We start from the raw sequence: 23047 nt of genomic DNA, 5'->3' as shown, positions 1-23047 counted from the left end.
GCTGTGGTCCACGGGCTTCATTGCCCTGCAGCATATGGAATATTCCTGGAACAGGGATGGAACCTGTATCATAGGCAGATTCTTAACCACTAGGTGAACCATCAAAGCGGTCTCTTAAAGGAGGTGACCAAAGCAATTTGCACAGATGCCTTTTTCCTTCTTAACACCCTTTCCAAACACAAAGACTTATTGAAAACCATCCCATTTTCCCCAAGACACAATCCCTGTATTCTTTCCTCTTAGATGTTTTAATTCTCTACTCCCTGGAACCCAGGTGGTTTTGACAAGAAGCCCTGCTCCCCTGCAGAAATGTGCTGGGGGCCAATCACAAGCCGTCAGCCAGAGATAGACAGCAGCCAGGCGGGTGGGTTTGGAGTGCTGCAAACAGCACAGCAAAGGAAATGGACCTGGTCTGCACCCCCGTGTCATCACACAGCAGTGGCACCTGGCAGGCACTTGTTCATTTCCTATCAGCAAGCAGCAAAGGCGAGGCACGAGCCGGAGCCTTCTGCTTTTCCCAGGAGGTGGTTTCACTGCCAACGCCTTGTGATGCTCTCCAGGGTCTTAGGTTCCATAGCACGGTTGCTTTTCAGCAGTTACCTGCCAGCTTCTGACTCATGAGACCTGTACAACCTCCTTCAACAGATTGTGCTTAGTCACTCAGTTGTGTCCGACTCTTTGCGACCCCATGGACTGTAGCCCGCCAGGCTCCTCTGTCCATGGGGATTCTCCAGGCAAGAATACTGGAGTGGGTTGCCACTGAAGGCAGATTCTTTACTGTGTGAGGCACCAGGGACTATCATATAATGACCCGCATAAGACCTGAAAGGACAGGCCTGTGTTGGGGCATCAGCATATCAGACGGCCTTCCTTCACACAGAAGAGGCCATGTCAGGGGCCCGTGCTTCTCCATCCTAAAGCTCAAGGGTCCCAGAGCATGTCACTTCCCTCACTTGCAGGCAGTAACAGCACACTCTGTAGCTTTAGGACCAAGCTAGGATGGCAGTGTACATGTGTGCTAAGCCACTTCAGTTGTGTCTGACTCTTTGACTCTTTGTGACCCCAGGGACTATAGCCTGCCAGGCTCCTCTATCCATGGGATTCTCCATGGGATTCTCCAGACAAGAATACTGGAGTAGGTCGCCATTCCCTCCTCCAGGGGATCTTCCTGACCCAGGGATCGAAGCTGGGGCTTTTATTTTTCCTGCCTTGGCAAGCAGGTTCTTTACCACCAGCGCAACCTGGGATGCCCAAGGATAGCAGGGGGAATATGAAAAGAGAGGAGGTGCCCGGTGTGGTTATGTACACCATGGGAGGATGTCAGGGACAACTTCTTTTTAAAAAGGAAGAAAAGCAAGTTGCAAAACTGTGTTCTTTCATCCCAGAATTATTTACTGAGGGAATTCCCTGGCAGTCCAGTGGTTAGGACTCCATGCTTTCACTGCTGAGGGCCCGGGTTCAATCTCTGGTCAGGGAACTAAGATCCCACAAGCCGTGCAGCAAGGTAAAAAAAAAAAAAAATTTACTGAGCATGCACCATTCTAGGCACTTAGGACACTGCAACTAATGAAACAGACAAACCTGGCAAATAAGCAAACCCTGTCTTAAACGGTGATAAGTAACATGAGAGAAACAGAGCAGGAGGAGGCAGGGTATCGTCGACTCACAGCCTGAAATGGGGCAGATGGGGAAGGCCTTCCTGAGAAGGAGACTTTTCTGCGTGTCTGAAGGTAGTGTATCTTGGTCTGCATACATATGCCTGGTGCTTCCCTGATGGTTCAGTGGTTAAGATTTGCCTTGCAATGCAGAGAACAAAGGTTCGATTCCTGGTTGGGGAACTAAGATCCCACACGCCATGGAGCAACTAAGCCAACAAGCCACAACTAGAGAGTCACAACGAAGACCCCACGTGTGGAATCTAGGACCCGACATAACCAAATAGGTAAATGAATACTAAATATTTTTGAAAAGCCAGCCTGGCCTCAAATGATTTCAAGAGGTCCCTAAACCCCCAAGTATTCCCCTGCCTTCTTCTAAAGCCTGAAATTTCTTTAATGAGGGGGGAAAGACACCTATTTAATTCCATTTAATTCTATTAAATTCCTATTTAATTCTGTACTATCAAAGAGAAATATCTGATGGTTTTGGAAAAGCTGGCACACAGGGCTCGCATGTCACCAGGTGGCCGTGGAAGCGTATGGCTGGTGTCTGGACTTTGCTCCATCACAAGGGAAGGGGAGCACACATTTCAAGAAGACAGGTGGGCCACTGAGTCAGAAGGAGCAAAGGCGGCTATCAGACGGCACTCATCCCAGCTCAGCTGCCTCTGCCTGTTTGGTGCAGGACAGGGCAGCTGTCTGCCGTGTGGTGCGCATGTCGTGTGACTGAAACCAGGCAATTCCAGTACACTAACCATGATGGTCACACAAGGCAATTTAGCAGTGACCGGGCACCCTGGACACTCACTGATCAGCAGCGCTACGCTGAATCCTCACCTTCTGTACCATCTGCACTAAAGTGAGAGGGGAGCTCTCTAGCAGACCCACTCTGAAAGAAAGGCTAAAGGAAATTCTTCAGGTTCAAAGAGAATAATACCAGAGGGAAACAAATTTCAAGAATAAAGGAAGAGAAATAGAAATGGCAAATAACTATGTAAATATGAGACTTATGGTTTTTTGGTCTGTGCCATCCAATGTGTGGGATCTTAGTTCCCTGACCAGGGGTGGAATCCTTGCCCACTGCAGTGGAGCTCCTAGTCTTAATCACTGGACTGCCAGGGAGGCCCTAATTTTTTTTTTTTTTAAGTGGCCAAAGCAGTCAGCTTTTTGTACTTCTTATTTAAGAAATATTTATTTTTATGTATTTATGTAGCTGTGCCAGGTCTTAGCTGTGGCACTTGGGACCTTCCATCTTCATCGCAGCAGGTGGGATCTAGTTCCCCGACCAGGGATCAAACCCAGGCCCCGTGCACTGGGAGCACAGAGTCCTAGCCACTGGACCACCAGGGAAGTCCCGAGACTGTTTTGTATGTATATATGTATGACAGCAGAAAGCAAAATTTCTAACACTGTCTGAAGCAGTTTCTGATGCACAAAGATGTAGCATGTGGTGTGGCTAATGGTGGTGTGGCTTCTATGTTCCCCTTGACGTGGCACAATCTTATTTCCAAGCAGACAGAGAAAAGCTAAATATGAATACTATAATCTCCAGAGCAACCACTAAAAAACAGAGATACATGGTGAAAAACATCAATAAAAATGATTAAAATGGAACACTAAGAATATAATCAACAATACAGTCGATAATAATGTAGAAAAATATAGTCAGTAATAAAGTAATACCTTTCATGGTGACAGATGGTAACTAGATTTACAGCGATCATTTTGAAATGTATAGAAATGTCAAATCACTATGCGGTGCACCGGGGAACTAACAGAGTGCTGTAGTCAATTATACTTCAAAAATAAACAAGTTCATAGAAAAAGAGATGGGATTTGTAGTTACTGGAGATACGAAGAGGGGTGTTGGGAGGGGAATTGGAAGAATCTGGGTCAAAGGGTACAAACTTCCAGAGCACCACCCAGCCGGGTGAGGCAGCCGGCCGGGAGACCCAGCCCTCCTGGCCTCTGCCCCTGGACCCAAATTTAGAAGGAGCCCCGGGACCGAAACACCCTCTGCGCGCCCGCCACCGGCCCACCGGAGCCGCGAGCCCGAAATACCGAGGGGCGCCCGGCGAGCCCGGCTCCCGCCGCCCGCCCGCCCGCCGGCCCCTGTCCAGGAACGTCCTCACGTCCACGGGCTCGCCGGAGACATGCGCTCCTGCAGGCGATCCGAGGGCTCCAGAAGGGCACGCGCCTGCTGCTAAGAAAGACCCCCTTCTGCCGCCTGCAACTCTCTCATCCAACCAGCCTCCCGTCCCTTCCCCTGCCCCGAGAGACTGTCTCCTCCTCTCCCACCTCCGAGACCAGGAGAGCCGTGCCCGCCGTCTCTAAGGTCCCTGGAGCTGACATCAGCCACCAGTTAGGTCCCAAGAGTAAGCACCAGGAAAGAAGAACAGAGGTGAAGCTTCAGGGAGACTCGCGTAAAGAGTCTGTCTTCTCTTGAGTCTCCTTTTCCTCTCCACTCCTCCCCCCATCCCCGCTCCGTCACCAGCAAGAGAAGTACGTGTTAAATTCACTCGTGGTGTGGACTTCAGTTGGCAAACCCAGGCCCTGTTGGCCCTGCAAGAGGCCGCAGAAGCGTTTCTAGTTCGTCTCTTCGAGGATGCCTGTCTCCTCTCCTTACACGCCGGCCGCGTCACCCTCTCCTCAAAGGATGCTCAGCGGGCCCGGAGGATCAGAAGCATTCAAGGGCACTGGCTGGGCCCCGGGCACCCGCCCGTGGCTCTGGTGGATACCAGAGCTCCTGCCCGTGGCTAGGACCAGATCCAGGGGGTACAAGGTGTTGCCTGCACTTGCTTTCTCTGAGCAGAGTGTGTGAGTTGCTTTCCTAGTTAGTTTTTTTGAGAAGGAGAAGACTGCATGGCTTTCCTCTGTACCAGAGGTAAACTATGAGAGAATCAAGGTATTCCAGAAATCCTGAGAATAATTTTCAGATGAAGAGACTCTAAGGTTGACTTCACTTTGCAAATTATTCATATGACTGTTTGATGATTTGGAAAACATCAGATTTTCTAAGTTATAGGAGATAAGGATATTTACTGATTATTTTAAATCCTCTTGTACCATTTAAATGTTTTACCATATGTATATTTACTTTTATTTAAAACATGATGGAACAAATAAGGGAAGACCACTCCAGTCAGTTGCGTGGAAGAGCCTGGTGCATCCAGGATACAAATACCTGTCCCTCAGACTGACTTCATCATTAGTGGCAGAAGCAAGTTTCTGTGTGCACTGTGCCTGTCAACAGATCAAAAATTCAATTGAGATGAAAACAGAAAATTGTTAAGGTCTGATGTTTTAGCTCCTTCTGGTAAACTCCTACCAAAGTCATTCAGAAATTCTAACTTGTAGAATTTATTTGATTCTTTTATTTGCAAATCATAGACATATCATAATTCATACTTCAGAATTCTTCATTCCAGGATTTTAAAGAGCCTTTTCAATGTTTTTACAGGTATTTTTATAACTTCCTTGTGGAGAGATAATAAAAATAATTCTTAATGAAAAAAATTTGAAGCAAAGTTACTGTTATAGAGAGATTATACTGTGTTCTTTGTGTGTTAGTGCTAATTTCTTCATTTGGACACTGTTTTCCAAGAACCACAATTTAAACAAGAGAATTGAGGGATGTATTTTTGTCTCCAATGGAGTAGAGTGTGAGCTGATAAAATCCTTGCCCTTCTTTTGTAACTGAAAGCAGTTTAAGAGACTTCCAGGGAAATAGGAAGTGCCACCAGAAGACTTTTGATATTGTGTGTGATGAAAATGATCAGTGAGGGTGGATATTAATAATGATGCAGTCAGCCAACTGAATTCAAACTAAATGGAAGGACCAAGTTCTGTTGTTTGATACATTTTAACCCTTTGGAAAAACCTTTTCCTGTTCTGCATTAACTCATTTTTATGTAAACACTGGAATAAACCTTATCTATGAATACATTTTTTTAAAAAAAGGTACAAATTTCCAGTTGTAAGATACATAAGTACTAGGGATATAATCTATAATACAATAAATACAATTAAAAAACACTGTTTATGTTATATATGAAAATTGTTAAGACAGTAAATCTCAACAGTTCTAATAAGGAAAAATACTATTTTTCTTTTTTTTTTATTTTGCATCTATATGAAATGATAAGTGTTCACTAAACCTACTGTGGTAACCATTTCAAGATGTATGTAAGTAAAATCATTCCATAGACCTTAAACTTATACAGTGTTGTATGTCAATTATATCTCAATAAAACTGGAAGAAAAAAGTGAAATAGAAAAAAAAAGGAACACTGAGCAACATTCAAGTAATCCAGGAAAGAAAAAAAATAGAAATAAAAATATAGAGGATAGTTATATGTCAACTATACCTCAATAAACACACACGGGGACAAAGAGAAAACAAATAATAAAATGATAGACTTATACCCAAATATATTAATGGTCACATTAAATGTAAATGGTCTAAATGCACAGACTAAAAGAAAGGGACTATCAGACCCAAATACATGCTCTCCTCAGGAAATCTACTTCATGATTTAGTAGAAGGATGGGTAAAACAAGCCATACAAAACAATATTTCTTTATGTAAAGTGACTATATTAACACCAGAAGAAGTAGACTTTGGAGGAAGGAAATTACGAGAGATAAAGAGGGGCATTAAATGATTTCAAAATGTCCACTCACCAAGAAGATATAAGCCTAAATGTAGATATACCTAAGGAGTATGTCAAGGCTGTATATTGTCACTCTGCTTATTTAACTGATATGCAGAGTACATTATGCAAAATGCCAGGCTAGATGAAGTACAAGCTGGAATCAAGATTACCAGGAGAAATATCAATAACCTCAGATACGCACATGACACCACGCTTATGGCAGAAAGCAAAGAACTAAAGAGCCTCTTGAAGAAAGTTAAAGAGGAGAGTGAAAAAGTTGGATTAAAACTCAACATTCAAAAAACTAAGATCTTGGCATCCAGTCCCATCACTTCATGGCAAATAGATGGAGTAACCACGGAAACAGTGAGAAACTTTATTTTCTTGGGCTCCAAAATCCCTGCAGATGGTGACTGCAGCCATGAAATTAAAAAATGCTTGCTCCTTGGAAGAAAAGCTACGACCAACCTAGACAGCATATTAAAAAGCAGAGACATTACTTTACCAACAGAGGTCTGTCTAGTCAAAGCTATGATTTTTCCAGTGGTCATGTATGGATGTGAGAGTTGGAGCATAAAGACAGCTGAGTGCCAAAGAACTGATACTCTGTGGTGTTGATGTTGATAATTGATATACTGTGGTGTTGGAGAGGACTCTTGAGAGTCCCTTGGACTGCAAGGAGATCTAACTAGTCCATCCGTAAAGGAAATCAGTCCTGAATATTTATTAGAAGAACTGATTGCTGAAGTTGAAGCTCCAATACTTTGGCTGCCTGATGTGAAGAACTGACTCATCAGAAAAGACCCTGATGCTGGGAAAGATTGAAGGCAGGAAGAGAAGGGGACAAGAGCAGATGAGACGGTTGGATGGCATCACTGACCTGATGGACATGAGTTTGAGCAGCCTCCAGGAGTTGGTGATGGACAAGGAAGCCTGGCATGTTGCAGTCCATGGAGTCACAAAGGATTGGATACGACAGAGCGACTGAATTGAACTGAGATATACCTAAAAATCGGAGAAGGTGATGGCACCCCACTGCAGTACTCTTGCCTGGAAAATCCATGCACGGAGGAGCCTGGTAGGCTGCAGTCCATGGGGTCGCTGAGAGTCGGAGACGACTGAGCGACTTCACTTTCACTTTTCTCTTTCATGCATTGGAGAAGGAAATGGCAACCCACTCCAGTGTTCTTGCCTGGAGAATCCCAGGGACGGGGGAGCCTGGTGGGCTGCCGTCTATGGGGTCGCACAGAGTCGGACACAACTGAAGCGACTTAGCAGCATACCTAAAAATAGTTGAACAAAAAACACGAAGCAAAAATGGACAGAGCAACTGCTTTTTCAGTTTCACAGCTTTCCTGGGGCAGAATCCTCCGAAAGCCAGTAACTGGTAGAACCACATAAACAATAGTTGACAAATGCTGGAGGCTAGAGGTGGCGAGATGAAACCTAACACTCCTGAGCTAGGGGGAGGGAAAGGGGATGACACACTTATATGAGTTTTACTTCCAGGAGCCCCATGGGGTCTTCATGATAAAGACTGGAGGAAAAAAAGAATTAGACTTTCACTATTTCGACAGGGAAGAGAAGAAAACTAACAGTTTAGAAATGTACCCAGAGAAAAGCAACCATTTTCAAAAACATCCATACCAAAGGGTGTGTCTTTCCTCAGAATAAACTATTTTATCAGACAGAGCCTTATCAGACATGGGGGAAGGGCAAAGAGCAACTTGACAACTGGAATCTCTTCTAGCCTTCCTGTCTTACAACTGGGACAGAGAAAAAAAAAAAAAAAAAAGGATGAGTGGGAGCTAAGAAACTTCTGAAGGGCACAGTCCAGGACCTCATGACCACAAAAACAGTCTGACTCATAGGAATGCCTCCCTCACCCAGCACCTCTCCACCACATGCACAGGGCTCTGGTGGAAAAGCCATGCATTATACCACAGGCGCTGCCAGACACAGATTCCGTTTCAGATAGAGTTTCTGGGAAAACCAGAGACAACAGGGAGACAACAGAAGACACCTGAAGCCTCTGAAGCCTGACATCTACCACAAGTCCAGCTTTCAACACAAAGTTACAAGTCAGACTAAGGGCAAGAAAAAGCAGAGCTTGAGGAGGCCTGAGAAAAAGCAGGCATGAGAACTTGGCTCAGATATGGCAAAGATTTTGCGATTATTAGACTGAGAGTTTAACTATGATTAACATGCTAGGGGCTGTGAAGGGAAAAAAGTGGACAATCTACAAAAAACCCAATGGGTAATATAAGCAGGGGCTTCCTCGGAAGCTCAGTGGTGAAGAATCCACCTGCAATGCAGAAGATACAGGTTTGGTCTGGGAAAATCTCATGGACAGAGGAGCCTGGCAGGCTATAGTCTAAGGGGTTGCAGAGTCAGACATGACTGAAGCAACTGAGCATGCATGCAATATAAGCAGAGATATGGGAACTCTAATAAAGAAGCAAAAATAAATGCCAGGAATCAAAAATATAGTAATAGAAATAAAGAATGCCTTTGATACATTCATCACTAGACTGGACATGGGTGAGGAAAGAATTCAGTAAGCAATTAATTTATATCACTAGAAATGTCTCAAACTAAAAAACAAAGAGAAAAACTAATGGGGAGGGGGAGAAAAAGGAATAGAATATCCAAGAATTGTGAGACAATTACAAAAGGTGTAATATATGCATAATTGAAATATGAGACGATGAAATAAAAAATTAACAGAAGAAACATCTGAAGTAACAATGGCTGAGAATTTTCCAAAATTAATAGCAGATCCCAGAGGACACATCCAGGAATTTCAGAGAACCACCAATCAGGATATATCACCAAAGGACTACACCTAGGCACATCATATTCGAACTGCAGAAAACCAAAGACAAATCCTTAAGGAAAGCCTGAGGGGGGAAAACCACCTCACCTGTGGAGGAACAAAGTAAAGAATCACATGTCTTGTCAGAAAACACGAGCAAGAGAATGAAGTAATACATCTGAAGTGTTGAATGAATAAACCACCCATCTATGGTTGTATATCCAAAGAAATTATCCTTCGTAAGTGAGGAAGAAATAAAGACTTTCTCAGACAAAAACTGAAGGAATGCATTGCCAGGAGACCTGCCTTGCAAAAACTGTTGTTCTTCAGAGAAAAGGAAAATAATATATATTAATAGGTCAGAGATTCAGATCAACATTTAAAAAGATAAAGCATTAGAGAAAGAATAAATGAAGGTAAAATAAAGCATCTCATTCTTTTTTCTTTCTGTTTTTGTTTTTGGCGACGCCTCGTGGCTTGTGGGATCCTCGCTCTTGGACCAGGGATTAAATCCACACCCTCGCAGTGAGAGCACGGAGCCCTAACCCCTAGTTCACTGGCGAGTTCCCTCATGTTTTTTATTATTAACTGATTCAATATATAACTGTTCAAAATAAAAATAGCAACAATGTGCTGGTGATCATAGCTTATGAATGAGGGAAATGAACAACTGCAACATTATAAGGAACAGGAAGGAAGAATTGGGAATACTCTGTTAAGAGGTACCTGCACTATCTGTAAAGTGAAACAGAGTTATTTGAAAGTGGACATAGATTACTTGCAAATGTATACTGCAAACTCCAGGCCAGCCATAATTTTTTTTTTTTCAAAAGAAGAATTGATATGCTAAGAGAAGAGAGAAAATGAAATCATATAAAATGCTCATTAAAGTCAGAGAAGACAATAAAAAAGAGTGGACTATATTTTAAAAAGGTAACAAAGAATAAGTGCAATGAATGGAAGGTTCCTTTACAAATGGAGTAGATATTAATCCAACTATATCAATAATCACCTTCAATGTGAATGGTCTAAATACACCAATCAAAAGAGTCTGTTAGAATGGATTAAAAAGATATGACCCAATGATATGCAGTCTACAAGAAACGCATTTTATTTTCATTTAAAAAAAATTAATTGCAGCATGCAGGATTTAGTTCCCTGACCAGGGATCAAACCCTGGCCCCCTGCATTGGGAGTTCAGAGTGTTAAATGCTGGTCTACCCAGGAAGTCCCCCTAGGGGGTTATATTACAGGGCCGAAGGCAGAAGTTTTTAAAAAATGACCTCTCTGTCTCTTTAAAAAAAAAAAACAAAAAAAAAAACCTGCTTACACAAAAATTGACCCATGTATGCATGCATATATATGGTTCCAAGAGTTTTAACATGTACAGATTTGTATAACTGTTATGACAATGAGAACACAGAAGAGTTCCATCACCAAAAACACGTGCTGACCTCAAATAGTCCTAACACTGCCCATGTTTGCTGATCCCACAGTCTTGCCTTTTCCAGAATGTCATATAAATGGATCCTTACAGCATGTGGCCTTTCTGAACTGACTCTCTTTCAGCATCGGTGCGGCTGCACGGATGGTTGTCGTTTCACGGAGGGCAGTGTTCCAGGTGAGGGTTGCCACAGTGGGTCCAGTCATTCACCTGATGGACGATGTTAGGATTGTCTTTCTAAAGACAATCTTTTTGATCTTTCTAAAGAGCCCCCATGCTGCAACGAAAACTCGGTGCAGACAAATTAAAAAAACAAACAAACAAAAAAAAAAACCTCTATCCTTTGATTCCAATTAAAAAAAAAATCCTGGAGGCAAGGGAACACCAAGATCTGGTACCATCTTAGAATGGAAAAAACAGAAGAAATACATATTGAATTTCAATACATTATCCTGCTGCAGGTTTATAAATGCTAAGGCATATATAGCTAGTTTGATCAAACAAAATCACTTCAGCTTACTTCAGAGGGTCTGTCATTGACTTCCCAAGGAGTCTCAGCCTTCCTCCCACCTGAGCAACAAAGGTGTGGAACGTGAAGCTGCAATTCCCTTTTGTGCCACATGCAGCCGTACAGCTTCTGAAGCACTGGAACGGACCAGCCTCAGTAAACAGAGGTGGGTGGGTCGCCTCCTCCCCGGACGCCACTGTGGAGGTAAGATGTGGGTGCAGGTACGTTTCCAGAAACAAATGAGTAACCTACATTTCTCAGTCTGAAGTAAGAGGCGAGAGCACGCTGCAGCCAGCAGCAAGGCAGGCAGAGGCAGACCCAAGGGCGCAGGTCCCGGGACAAGTGTCGTTACAGAAATGTTATTATACTGGTCACAGAACCGGCTAGTTTTATCAGCATTTGGTTCTCTATCGAAGCCAGACATTCCAGAAGATACTTCACATAAAGCCTTTTGTTTCATTTCCAAAATGTCTGAGATCCCAGTGTTGAAGTGAGTGGGTATTAGTGTGACGGCTCCTTGCTCACACGTTAGTCCAAGAACAGACCAGAAGGTCGGCACAAAGCACCCCTGCTGCTGTCTGCAGGGTACACCTGCCAGAGCAATGTCCTCAGGATACCCAGGAAGACGGGCTGATTCCGACAGGCATAATCTTGCTTTTCTTCATCAAATAAGTAAACACTTAACAGACACAATCTTGCTAATGTCAACTTTAAAAAGAGTCACAACCTAAAAGTTGAGAGTTACGGTTTTTTGGTGGGAATTTTTAGGACTTCAAGCCTAAAGTAATCTCAAGTAACCCTGGGGGAGGCGGGGAGGGTGTCAGGTTATATAGGTTTGCAACACAGCACAAGTAGTCTGAACATCAAAAGTTATTTTTGTGAATTAAAGAAAACCAGATAGCTCAAGGAATTTAGCACTTGTCTACATATGGGAAGATGCAGGAGTCTGGGCCCACTAACATCATTTCTCTCACACTCATCTCAGCTATCTGGGGTCAGTTTCCTATGTTTTTTCACGTCCTGAGTTTCCTCAGTGCTCACCGTAGAGAATGGTGCGACCTCATGGCTGTCTTACTGCAGGCACTGTTCTTCCCGGGTGCCCTCAGAGTTCAGAAATCCACATTTGGAGGCTGGCATTGCTGATGGCTGTGACAGCCTTGTTTACTGGTATGGCAGGAAGTACTCCATCTCTCACTCTCTAAAGAAACCGGGCTGAAACACCTCAAGCAGCAGGTTTCCACCCAGGATGCACGTGAGCTGCTCCACCTCCCCGGCCCGGGGCACAGGTGGGGAGGAGAGGGCTGACACTCCCACCCACCTCCCAGGGAGGGGCCACTGAGGATGTTCTGGTCAGAGACCCCACTGCACACCCATCCCACCAGCCACATAAAGGAGCAGAGGTGGGACTGGAAGAAAAAACCAAGGGGTGTGCTTTCATATCCAAAGAGAAAGACAAGAGGAAACCTAAACTTTTTCATAGAATGCTATGTGAAAGTGCCTAACTGTTCAGGAAAAAACTAGAAGCCTAACCAGAGGGAACAACTCAGCATGCCAGGTGCATTTTTTTTTGTTTATTTTTTTTTTGCCACACAGCCCAGCAGGAAGGATCTTAGTTCCTCAACCAGGCAGGGATGGCACCCATGCCCGTGCACTGGAAGCAGAGTCTTACCCACTGGACCACCAGGAAGTCACCAGGTGTATGTTTTCAACAACAGTGAAAATGGACAGACCTGCAAACTGTATCATCACACAAACCTCATCTTTAAAAAAAAAAAAAACTACAGAAATTAGCAGAACAAAGCAGAAATCTAGCACACTTTTCGACTCCACAGGCTGCTTTCCTCCACAGCGGAGGCAAGGACAGAGCCTGCAGGGTAATGAGAGCATCCTGGTAAATATATTCTTTCCTTAAAGTTAATCTGTGTTTATCATTTTTTGAAATGTTTGCATATTTTGCCATTCTGAGTAGTTTCTCTTTGTAGGATAACCGTTGCAATTTATTTTTATTTCAGTCAAGTGACCTTAAAGGTTGAGAGAGAAAAAGTAAAATGGGCTCCAGGAGATTTTCTTAAAGCCTGCAGGCACTGGAGTCTACTTTCTGTGGACAGCCAGAGCCGCAGGAGAGATGTCTCGACCTTTGACACCTCCACAGAATGCTCGCTCTTGCTAAATAAACTTTTGATAATACAAAACTAGTATTTCTTGAGCACTCATCTTTTAATGGGCACGTTCCTAAAACTGAGGAATTTAGCCTTGTGAGGGAGGTGCTGTTATGATCCATATATATATGTATGTATATATTTATCATCCTTATATTAAAAGCAAGGAAACTGAGGCATAGAGAGGTTAGGTAATTTGCTCAAAGTCACAGAGTTGGTCAGTGAACACATACTAAGGTCTAACTACACAGAACTACCAACCTTTACATCCTGCCTCATGCCTACTGATAGCATATAAACCCACAAAGCAGTTTTAAATACCAAAAAAAAAAAAAAAAAAAAAGTTTTTCCATGACTAAGTTCAGGAATCTGAAATCCAGAATATATGAGAAAACGTCCTTCTAGCTCGAAACCAAACCAAGAACGTCCTAATGTTACGCAAGAATTTTATATTAAGAAACCTAATGATATGGAAAGAACATTAACTTGGATAGTCCCCCAAATTAAAAGCATTTCTTTAACCAAACACTCCGTGTCCCCGTCCATTTCTATTCATCTGTTAAGAAACTTTCCCTTTGCCAGAACCTTTCTCATTTTGTATTGGCAATAAAGAACACAAGAGAATAAAGTAACAAAGACTACAAAATCTATTTAGAAAACCCTAGGAACAATTTTGGAGAAGGCAATGGCACCCCATTCCAGTACTTTTGCCTGGAAAATCCCATGGGTGGAGAAGCCTGGTAGGCTGCAGTCCATGGGGTCTCGAAGAGTCGGACACAACTCAGCGACTTCACTTTCATTTTTCACTTTCATGCATTGGAGAAGGAAATGGCACCCCACTCCAGTGTTCTTGCCTGGAGAATACCAGGGCCGGGGGAGCCTGGTAGGCTGCCGTCTATGGGGTCGCAGAGTCGGGCACGACTGAAGTGACTTAGCAGTGGCAGGAACAATTTGCCCCTGCTCAGTGTTATCCAACTTTCTTATCTTAAATTCCAGCCAAGCCGTTAGGAGCCTAAAGGCAAATCACACAAAATTACTGATCTTCTTTGTTCTCTACACATATTTAAAAGTCCGCAGAATTCAGCAAAACTCAGAAACCCTGCGTTTCTCCTTCTGAAGAATGAGCCTGCTGTGAAGGTCACTGTCAACACCAACAACTCAGTGGCCCAGCAGCAGACTCAGAGATGCCAAGAAGTGGGCTTCCCTGGTGGCTCAGCAGTAAAGAGTCCTCTAGCAACATGGGTTCCATCCCTGATTCGGGAAGATCCCACGTGCGGAAGAACAACTAAGCCCGCCCCCATACCGGAACTACTGAAGCCTGCACGCCCTAGAGCCTGTGCACAAGAGAAGTCGCCGCAACGAGAAGCCTGCACACTGCAACTAGAGAAAAAGGCCACACAGCAACAAAGACCCCGCACAGCCAGAAACAAACAAATAAATAAAATTATTGTACAAAAAATGCCAAGAAGCAATCACCCAAAATGTAGACAAAACACAGCAGTGAAGAAACCAGGCCATGGGGAAATCACCGTATTTTGCTATTGCAGTTGCTTGAAGTCCATGCCAAACAAAATAGTGAAGTGTTACCATCCTGAGCTGATGCAGTTTCCTAAATCAAACGGGGCTAAAAAGATTCAGATGGAGCCATTCCGAAGTCTGACACATGAGCGGTTTAAGACTAGTGAGACAACACGATGCCACGCAAGTTCCAGTGACACTGACCAGTGGCCCCAGGGTGGAGAGGACCCTGGGAGCACCAGGCACGGCCAGTTCTATAAAACAGCCCTGCTCCTGGTGGCGCCTGCCAGCATCCAGTGTAAAACCAACACCACCCTGACTCACCCAGGAACCGGAATCCATACGGGAAAGAAGCCTGGGAGGAAGTACTGGCAGTCAGGGCTGCCCATACCCCTGCCCTCACCGACACGGGAGCTCAGAGCAGGTCTGCTTCGTGGGAGCTCACTTTGCTGCTGCTGCTGTGTCGCTTCAGTCGTGTCCGACTCTGTGCGACCCCATAGACGGCAGCCCACCAGGCCTCCCGTCCCTGGGATTCTCCAAGCAAGAACACTGGAGTGGGGTGCCATTTCCTTCTCCAATGCATGAAAGTGAAAAGTGAAAAGTGAAAGTGAAGTCGCTCAGTTGTGTCCAACTCTAGCGACCCCATGGACTGCAGCCTACCAGGCTCCTCCATCCATGGGATTTTCTAGGCAAAAGTACTGGAGTGTGGTGCCATTGCCTTCTCCGGGGAGCTCACTTTGAATGATACTATAAAAGTCTTCCTAAAATGCTCTCCTGTTTTAAGTCACAGGATTTCAGAGTTTTATGGTTACTGAACTTGCTTGTCCATTATCTTCATAGACTTGGGGAAAATATTCTCATTTCAGAAATGGGGGAAACGAGGCACAGATATTTGGAGCCCAAAGACAAAAATTAGGCAGTCTAAAATCAGCCTGTGTCCCAGGTGAGACTGGGATGCACCCACACCCCATCTCTGTAAGCACTGACGGGTCCCTGCGCTCCTCTCAGGGGCCCATTTTGAGCCAACTCTGGCTAAAAGTCAGGTTCCACTCTGAGACAAGAACCCAGAGGAAGAGCAGTTTGGGGGTAGAGGTGAACACAGAAATCCAGCCTGGAATGTGTTGAGTTTGAAATACCTAGCAGGCACAGAAGTGGAAATGAGCAAAGGCAGCTAGATATCTGGCCTGGGGCAAAGACACTAGCTGAGTAACGCTTCCTGTGAGCGAAACTTGACACACAAAGCTACTCAAAGCACCATCTTCTTTTCCCCACCTCTTCAAACAACACAGCCAGGGAGAATACCTTACTGTCTGAGCCACCAGGGGAGCCCAGAGAGAATACCACATTTCATCAAACCCAAGGTGCCTCTGATGCTAAGACAAAGGACAAAGAAAGGAAAACTCTGTCAAAACTTGACACAATGAATTCTAAGACAGCGTTGATCGTAGGATGCACCCGCAAGGACTTCCCTAGTGGTCCAGTGGATTAGAATCTGCCAATGCAGGGGACACATGTTCAATCCCTGGCTGGGAAGATTTGACATGCCACGGAGCAACTAAGCCCCTGTGCCACAACCCCTGAGCCCAAGTGCTGCAGTCACTGAAGCCTGTGAGCATAGCGCCTGTGCTCCACGACAGGAGCAGCCACCGCAGTGAGACGCCCGTGCACCACACTGAAGAGCAGGCCTCATGCACCTCAACTAGAGAGAGCAGGTGTGCAGCAACGGAGACCCAGCACAACAACAATTAAAAAACAAAAAAAATTCAACCCAAATTCAGAGAAGTGAGAAGATGAAAAAAATGCATCTTAGAAAAGATGAAATATTGTAAGCTTTTATCAGTGGCAGATTTTTACACTGCTGTGAATCCAAGGCAGACATTTGTTTTTGTAACTTTTTATTCTGATGTACTTTCAATTTCAAATGCATAGAGAAGTTGCAAGAACAGTACAAAGAATTCGCCAACACTCTTTGCCTAGCTAACTTCACCAATGTCTTGCTTTCACTTTGCCCCATTGATCATACATCCATATGATCATTGTCCATATGATCACTTTCTCCCCTCCCCCTTACCCCATGAAGTTTTAGACTATGTGCCGTCTTATCCATAAACATAGAATTGGCCAAAAAGTTTGTTCAGGCTTTTCAAAAGATGTAACAGAAAAACCCAAATGAACTTTTTGGTCAATGCCCTACTTCCATACGTATTTACAAACACAAGGACATGGTCACAGCACTGTTATCAGACTCAGGAAACATGATATTGCTAGCATACTATTGGCCCATCCACCTTCACACTCAAGTTTTGCCCACTGACCCAATAATGTCCTTTACAGCTACCCTCCCCCGAATCCAGTCCACAGCTAAGCACTGTATATAGTTCTCAGATCCCTTAGCACTCTTTCAACTGGAATAGTTCCTCATCTTTCTTAGAGTTTCTTGACCCTGAAAGTTTAAGAGTACAGAGGCCAGGGATTCCCTGGTGGTTCAGTGGTAAAGAATCCGCCTGCCAATGCAGGAGACACAGGTTCGATCCCTGATCCAGCAAGATCGCACATGCTGCAGAGCAACTAAGCTCATGAGCCACAAACCGAGCCTGCGCTCTCGAGCCCAGAAGCAGCAGCCGCTGAAGCTCACAGGCCCTCGAGCCCAGGCTCTGCTGACAGAGGTGAGAAGCCTGCGCGCCGCAACCAGAGTGCAGCCTCCGCTTGCAGCAACTAGAGAAAAGCCCGAGCAGTAACCGAAGACCCAGCATACCCAGAAAAGAGGCCAGAGGCAAGTTACTTTGTAGAATGTGACTCAAATGTAGTTTGTTTCCCACACGAGATTCAGGTTACCGCAGCAATACCCCAAGCAAGGTTGTGTCCTTCTCTGCACCTCTTATCAGGAGGTTATCTGGGACCGTAACTTTGATCAGTCACTTAGTTAAGGGGCATCCACAGCGGGGCAGTCAACACCTTATTTTGTGTGTTCAACTTGAAATAATGAGTATTCAAAAAGAATTAAAAATGTATCAAGAACTGCTTAATTTTGAAGCCACACTGCTGCATGTTAACTACCAGCTATGTTTTTACTTTTTTGCCACAGAGCAGCACCGACTAAGTCTGATGAATTATGTAGAACCTTGTGAATGACCTGTTAGAGTGCGACCAGCAGCGAGCACAGGTCATTGATGCAGACAGTGGCCCAGTCCAGGGGCAAACTCGCCCTGTCCCTTTCTTCATCCAGGTCCTTAGACAGCAGCGGCTTTCTCGGGACCCGAACCACAGAACCAGTCACCTGGGCCCAGGGGGCTCAGTGGTGGCTGCAGTCAGCAGTATCACGCCCGGGAGGTGGTTGCACAGCCCTTCCTGTTATCACGGGGTCAGCGTCCTCCAGTGTGAGTGGAGGAGTCTGGTCTACCCCCGGCTCTGTCATCCAGCCCCAGCTGGAGAACTGGTGACGCTGCCCACTTTTACTTGGCTTTGCCCACTTCTGGGAACGCAGCCGGAAGACGAGAGGCCAGGTGGCTGGATGGAGCGGCGCCTCGGGACCCCCGAGCACAGGGCAGGTGGAGATGGTCCAGGTACAGGGAGCCCTCCCTGGGGTATGACAGCCTGCTCATCAAACTCTCCACTGAGCAGACTGTCTTGTTGGTTGTTAGAGAATTTACAATCGTTTACAAAATTCCTGTGCCCTGAAGTGAGAGAGTGAAGGTCGCTCAGTCGTGTCCGACTTTTTGTGACTCCATAGACTGTAGCCTGCCAGGCTCTTCTGCCCATGAAATTCTCCAGGCCAGAACACGAGTGGGCAGTGGTTCCCTTCTGCAGGGGATCCTCCCAACCTAGCGATCGAACCCAGGCCTCCCGCATTGCAGGCAGATTCTTTACCAGGGCACAAGGAAACCCCTGTGCCCTGAAACTGAACCCCAAACCTGTGAATGTTTCATTACATGATGTGATGCTGGCTCTTAAATTCACGCCATCTGTGACCCTGAGAGCAACCCCACCACCTGGCGTGAACCACACTCCTACACTCCAGCTCTTTTGTTACTATTGTTAGTTGTTATTGTTACTTCCAAGGACAGACACATCCAGGAGGCCCACAGAATGCAAGGCCAGTTTATTAAGCCATCTACACTCTTGTTCACAGATGAAATTTGGTTGAAAGTTCCTCTCTTGTCCCGCACTTAGGATGACTAGACAGATGATGTTAGTCACAGCTTCATGGGCTTTTTTTTTTTTTTTTTTTTTGGTTTTCAGTCACCAACACTGAAAAACCCTCATTTTCTTTCTAATGTAAAGAAACAACGTTGTCACTGAGGCAATGAAGTACCAGTCTTCGAGATGGGAACCACAGTACAGCCAGCTCGGCAGACTGCTGTGAGCACCAGCCAAAGGAATTTACCCAAAGCACTGAGAAGAGAGCCTGGCCCACAGTGAGTGCTTAGCTACAATTTAAACAGAAATCACCAAGAGAATCGGCTCCATTTCTGACAGTAGCTCAGTGCGGCATGGGGCCCAGGTACCACGGACACACCACCTGTGCAGTGAGCCACACAAGCCCACCCAAAGCCTGCACCTCAGCCCCCAAGTCTAAGGAAGGGCCATCCAGAGTTGAGAAAGAAAAGGGCAACTATCAGAGCAGATGCAAACTCCAACTTCCACCAAGAAACTAAAAATACAGAATGCCCAAAAGAACCCCTTGGTCCCACAGTTCACAAGCCAAACAATGCTGACAGTCAGAATCCCCTGGCGGAGAGGTCTCACCAGCGGGCTCAAGGTCACCTCGGGGACGGGGCAGGGGAAACCTTCTGCTGCCACCACCCGCCAAATAGCTCCAGGTAGAGTCTGGCCTCCTGCTTGTGATTAACCAAGTTGCTGGCCTCGAGCCTGAATTCCTAATTCATACTTGGAGAAGGAAATGGCACCCCATTCCAGTATTCTTGCCTGGAAAATCCCATGGACAGAAGAGCCTGGTAGGCTACAGTCCATGGGGTCACAAAGAGTCGGACACGACTGAGCGACTTCACTTCACTTCACTTCACTGCACTTGAAGCCAAGGACTAAGTTAAGTTCAAACCTAAAGTCCAGTTACAGCTACTGCCACTCAACTTTTTAGGGAATGACCATGGAATCAGACGGCAAAGTGGCCTGGGTACTGGAAACACTCTTCCAAGTTGGAGGGCACTATTCCTTCAGTCAGAAGCCATGCCATGCACCTGACTCCACCTCTGAAACTTCTACTTCAAGGCACGCCAGACACTGTTTTTGCCTCCTTCTTCTAGACCTATCTTGAGTCAGAGAAGAAGAGAGATGTTCAGCAACTGCCTGTTTGTGGCAAGATCCAAAGCTAAGTGTCCAACGTAGAAAGAACATGGACAGAGGGATCTATCACATGCCCCAAACACCACATGCGCCATCTTCAAAAAAAAAAAAAAAAAAGAAACAAACCATCTAGTAACCAGCAACCAGCACCTAAAGCCACTCACCATAAAAGGGCAGGATCTGAACACCTTAAATACTCAGTTAGAACTCTACAACTCTTCTGTTACTCTATTTCCCACCACCAGATGTTCGTAAGGACTCAAGACACAGAATCAAACTACAGTAAGTCCCCTACATATGAACAAGCTCCATTCCAAGAACATGTCCTTAAAGCCGATTTGTTCATAAGTCCAACAAAGTTAGCACTGGTACCCAACTAACAAAGTCGGCTATATAGCACTGTGCTATAGTTGGTTTACAACACTTTTCACACAAATGAAACAAACACAAAAAAATAAAGAAAACATTTTTAATCTTACAGTACAGTACCTTGAAACACTACAGTACAACAGCTGGCACACAGGGGCAAGAAGAGTTACTGACTAAACAGGCAAGGAGAGTTACAACAGGCAAGAAGAGTTACTGACTAAAGGAGGTGGGAGATGGTAGAGGTGAAGGATCATCAGCCACAGATGGAGGACAACCTGCAATTTCACTCCTGCCTGATGGTGATGCGACGCACATTTGCATCTTTGAAAGTTCACAACGTGAAGGTTCATATGTAAGGGTACTACTGTAACACTAAGGGATGAATCCCCAGCATGTGCACAATGACACAGCCCATCCACCTCCAAGAAGCCCTGCCTGGGCTTCTCATGTCTGGGGTAAACATGAGCTAGAGAAAAACAGCTATCCATCAAAGTTTATATAAACTCCTCAACTGAACAGAATTCTCTGGTGGTCCTGTGGTTAGGACTCCAGGAAGGTGGCATAGGTTGGATCCTTGGTCAGAGGAACTCAAATCCCACAAGCGGAGTGGCTAAAAAGAAAAGGTAAATAAGATAAATTCCTCAATTAAAAAATGTTAAAACCCTAACTTTTCGATAAACTGTTCTCCTAGTTTGATGATGTAAAATGTTATCTGAGATTCAGGTGCTTTGGAGATGGCTTGTTATTTTACCATTCTGCAAAAACGATTATCTATTTTTTTTATTGAACCTGAACTATAATCTCAGCAGCAGCCCCTCAAGAGCAGCTTACCGTCGCTCCGTCCTATTGACAGTGCTGGCGGTGGGACCGCGAGCATCACTCGACCCTCCAGCCTGGACCATCACAAGACCACCGGCTCCCAGTTCTTGCCCCCAACCCCCCCTTCCCTTGCACCACCACCCCCGGAGCCGTTCCACAGCTCGGCCTAAGTCTCCAGGAGCAGAAAGGAACCGAGCGACCTTCCTCACTTCCATCTTGTGCAAATACACAGCTCAACAAGGAGTTTCCAGTTATCAGTATGATTTATGGGATCCGCGACTGAGCGCACCCGCGGGAGGAAAGCCGCGCTTCTGCAAAAACTACTCACAGCATACAAAACTCAAAACAGACTTTTCCGCCCCAGAGCGTGAGTCCTTATTTCTAACAATTTTTCCAAGTGCAAACTCGTAATACAGCAAAAGGAAGCAGGTAGGAAGCAGAGCTTCTGCACAGTGAGGCGATCTTCCTACTCAGAGCTCATCCCGAGCAGTAACTGGACGCCAGCAGCCGCCTAGAGGACCGGCCCGGCCGCCTTGGGACCCCAGCCGATCGCCCGCCGGCCACCTGAGCCAAGGTCCTGGAGAGGCAACCCAGACGCGACCCGCGAGAGGGACTGGCTCTACCGAAGCCGCCCCGCGCCCCAGGGTCTCGAGGGAAGCGAGTTCCCTCCGGACTGACCCAGGGGCCCCCAGGCCCGGGGGCAGAGCTAGGCGCGGAGCCCGGGCCCGCGGTCCCAGCGCCCGCCACTGTACGCCCCCGGGTGCGCGATTACCCCCCGCGCTCGGCTCACCTGGGCTGCGGCGTCTCGGGTCCCGCCCGCGCGGGGACAGGCCAAGGGCGCGAGCGTGCGCTCCGCTCCGAGCCGCGTCTCGCCGCCGCTCTTTGTGTCTGGAGGCCCGGGAGCCGCTCTCCTCCCCGCCAGCAGGCGCTGAGGCTGCTCCAGGCGCGGGGCAACGAGGGCCGAGCCCTGGGCGGGACCAGGGGAGGCGGAGCCTGAGCCGGAGGCGGGCCCCAACTTAGAGGCGGAGCCGGAGGGGCGCGGCGGGGCGGAGAGGCGGGGCCAGAGATCGCGGGACCTTCCGCGGCAGGGCAAAGCCAGGGGCGGGGCCCCCTCAAGAGGGGCGTGGCCCGTGCCGAGTGGGAGGGGTCGGTGGGCGGGCCCGCAGTGGGTGGGGCCCCGTCTGGAGTCGGCTGGGTGGGGATCCTAAAGGACGAGAGGGCTACGCGCTGCCCCGGGAACATCTTGGGAAAATTTAGAGCCTCAGGGGATGAACCAAGGGGCTGACCTTGCTGATCTCTGTGAGCAATGCACTCCTGTTCTCAGGTGTCGGCCTAGCATCCTCTTTTGGAAGCAAACCAGGCAACACACCCTAAACCCAAGTTGAGCACCATGCTCTGCTGCTCGGAGTGATGCCAGAGCCTTTACACTGTGCCTGTGACCTTTCCCAGACAGGGAGGGACCAGCAGAAAGTCAGGCCACGCCAAGGTGGTCAAGCTGCCAAGACCCTGGTCGATTCCAGTTGATGGAAATTCCCCTAAATTCCCAACGGTGCATGTTGCCCGAGTGAAGACTGTCTTTCCTCTCCTGTTCCTTACTCTTTGCTTGCTTGGGTTCTCTCTCACTCACCAGTTGGAGAATAAATTTGATGTCAAATGATGCTAGTGGAGGTGACAGAATCCCAGCTGAGGTATTTAAAATTTTAAAAGATGATCCTGTTAAAGTGCTGCACTCCATATGTCAGCAAATTTGGAAACCTCAGCACTGGCCACAGGACTGGAGAAGGTCAGTTTTCAGTCC

General features: G+C 46.3%; 1 protein-coding gene and 1 long non-coding RNA gene across 8 annotated transcripts in view; one reads left to right on the top strand and one right to left on the bottom strand.

Annotated features, from left to right (window-relative positions):
* Nucleotides 1–22237, bottom strand: part of LOC129625324 (ninein-like protein) — a 94771-nt gene extending 72534 nt beyond the window's left edge. For all 7 annotated transcript variants that reach the window (XR_008701346.1, XR_008701347.1, XR_008701348.1 and 4 more), the window contains exon 1: nt 22040–22237. The gene's annotated coding sequence lies outside the window, so the exon portion shown is untranslated. The remainder of the gene's footprint in view (nt 1–22039) is intronic.
* On the top strand, nt 11096–13098 carry LOC129625325 (uncharacterized). Its single transcript, XR_008701350.1, has 3 exons — nt 11096–11301; nt 12161–12247; nt 12674–13098. It is a non-coding gene; the product is annotated as an uncharacterized LOC129625325 (long non-coding RNA).
* Nucleotides 22238–23047: the final 810 nt, after the last annotated feature.

This window comes from Bubalus kerabau, chromosome 13 (genome assembly GCF_029407905.1).
Source record: "Bubalus kerabau isolate K-KA32 ecotype Philippines breed swamp buffalo chromosome 13, PCC_UOA_SB_1v2, whole genome shotgun sequence".
NCBI classification, from domain to species: Eukaryota; Metazoa; Chordata; class Mammalia; order Artiodactyla; family Bovidae; genus Bubalus; species Bubalus kerabau.
The sequence above is the reverse complement of the archived record's forward strand: the minus strand, read 5'-3'. Positions and strand labels throughout refer to the sequence as shown.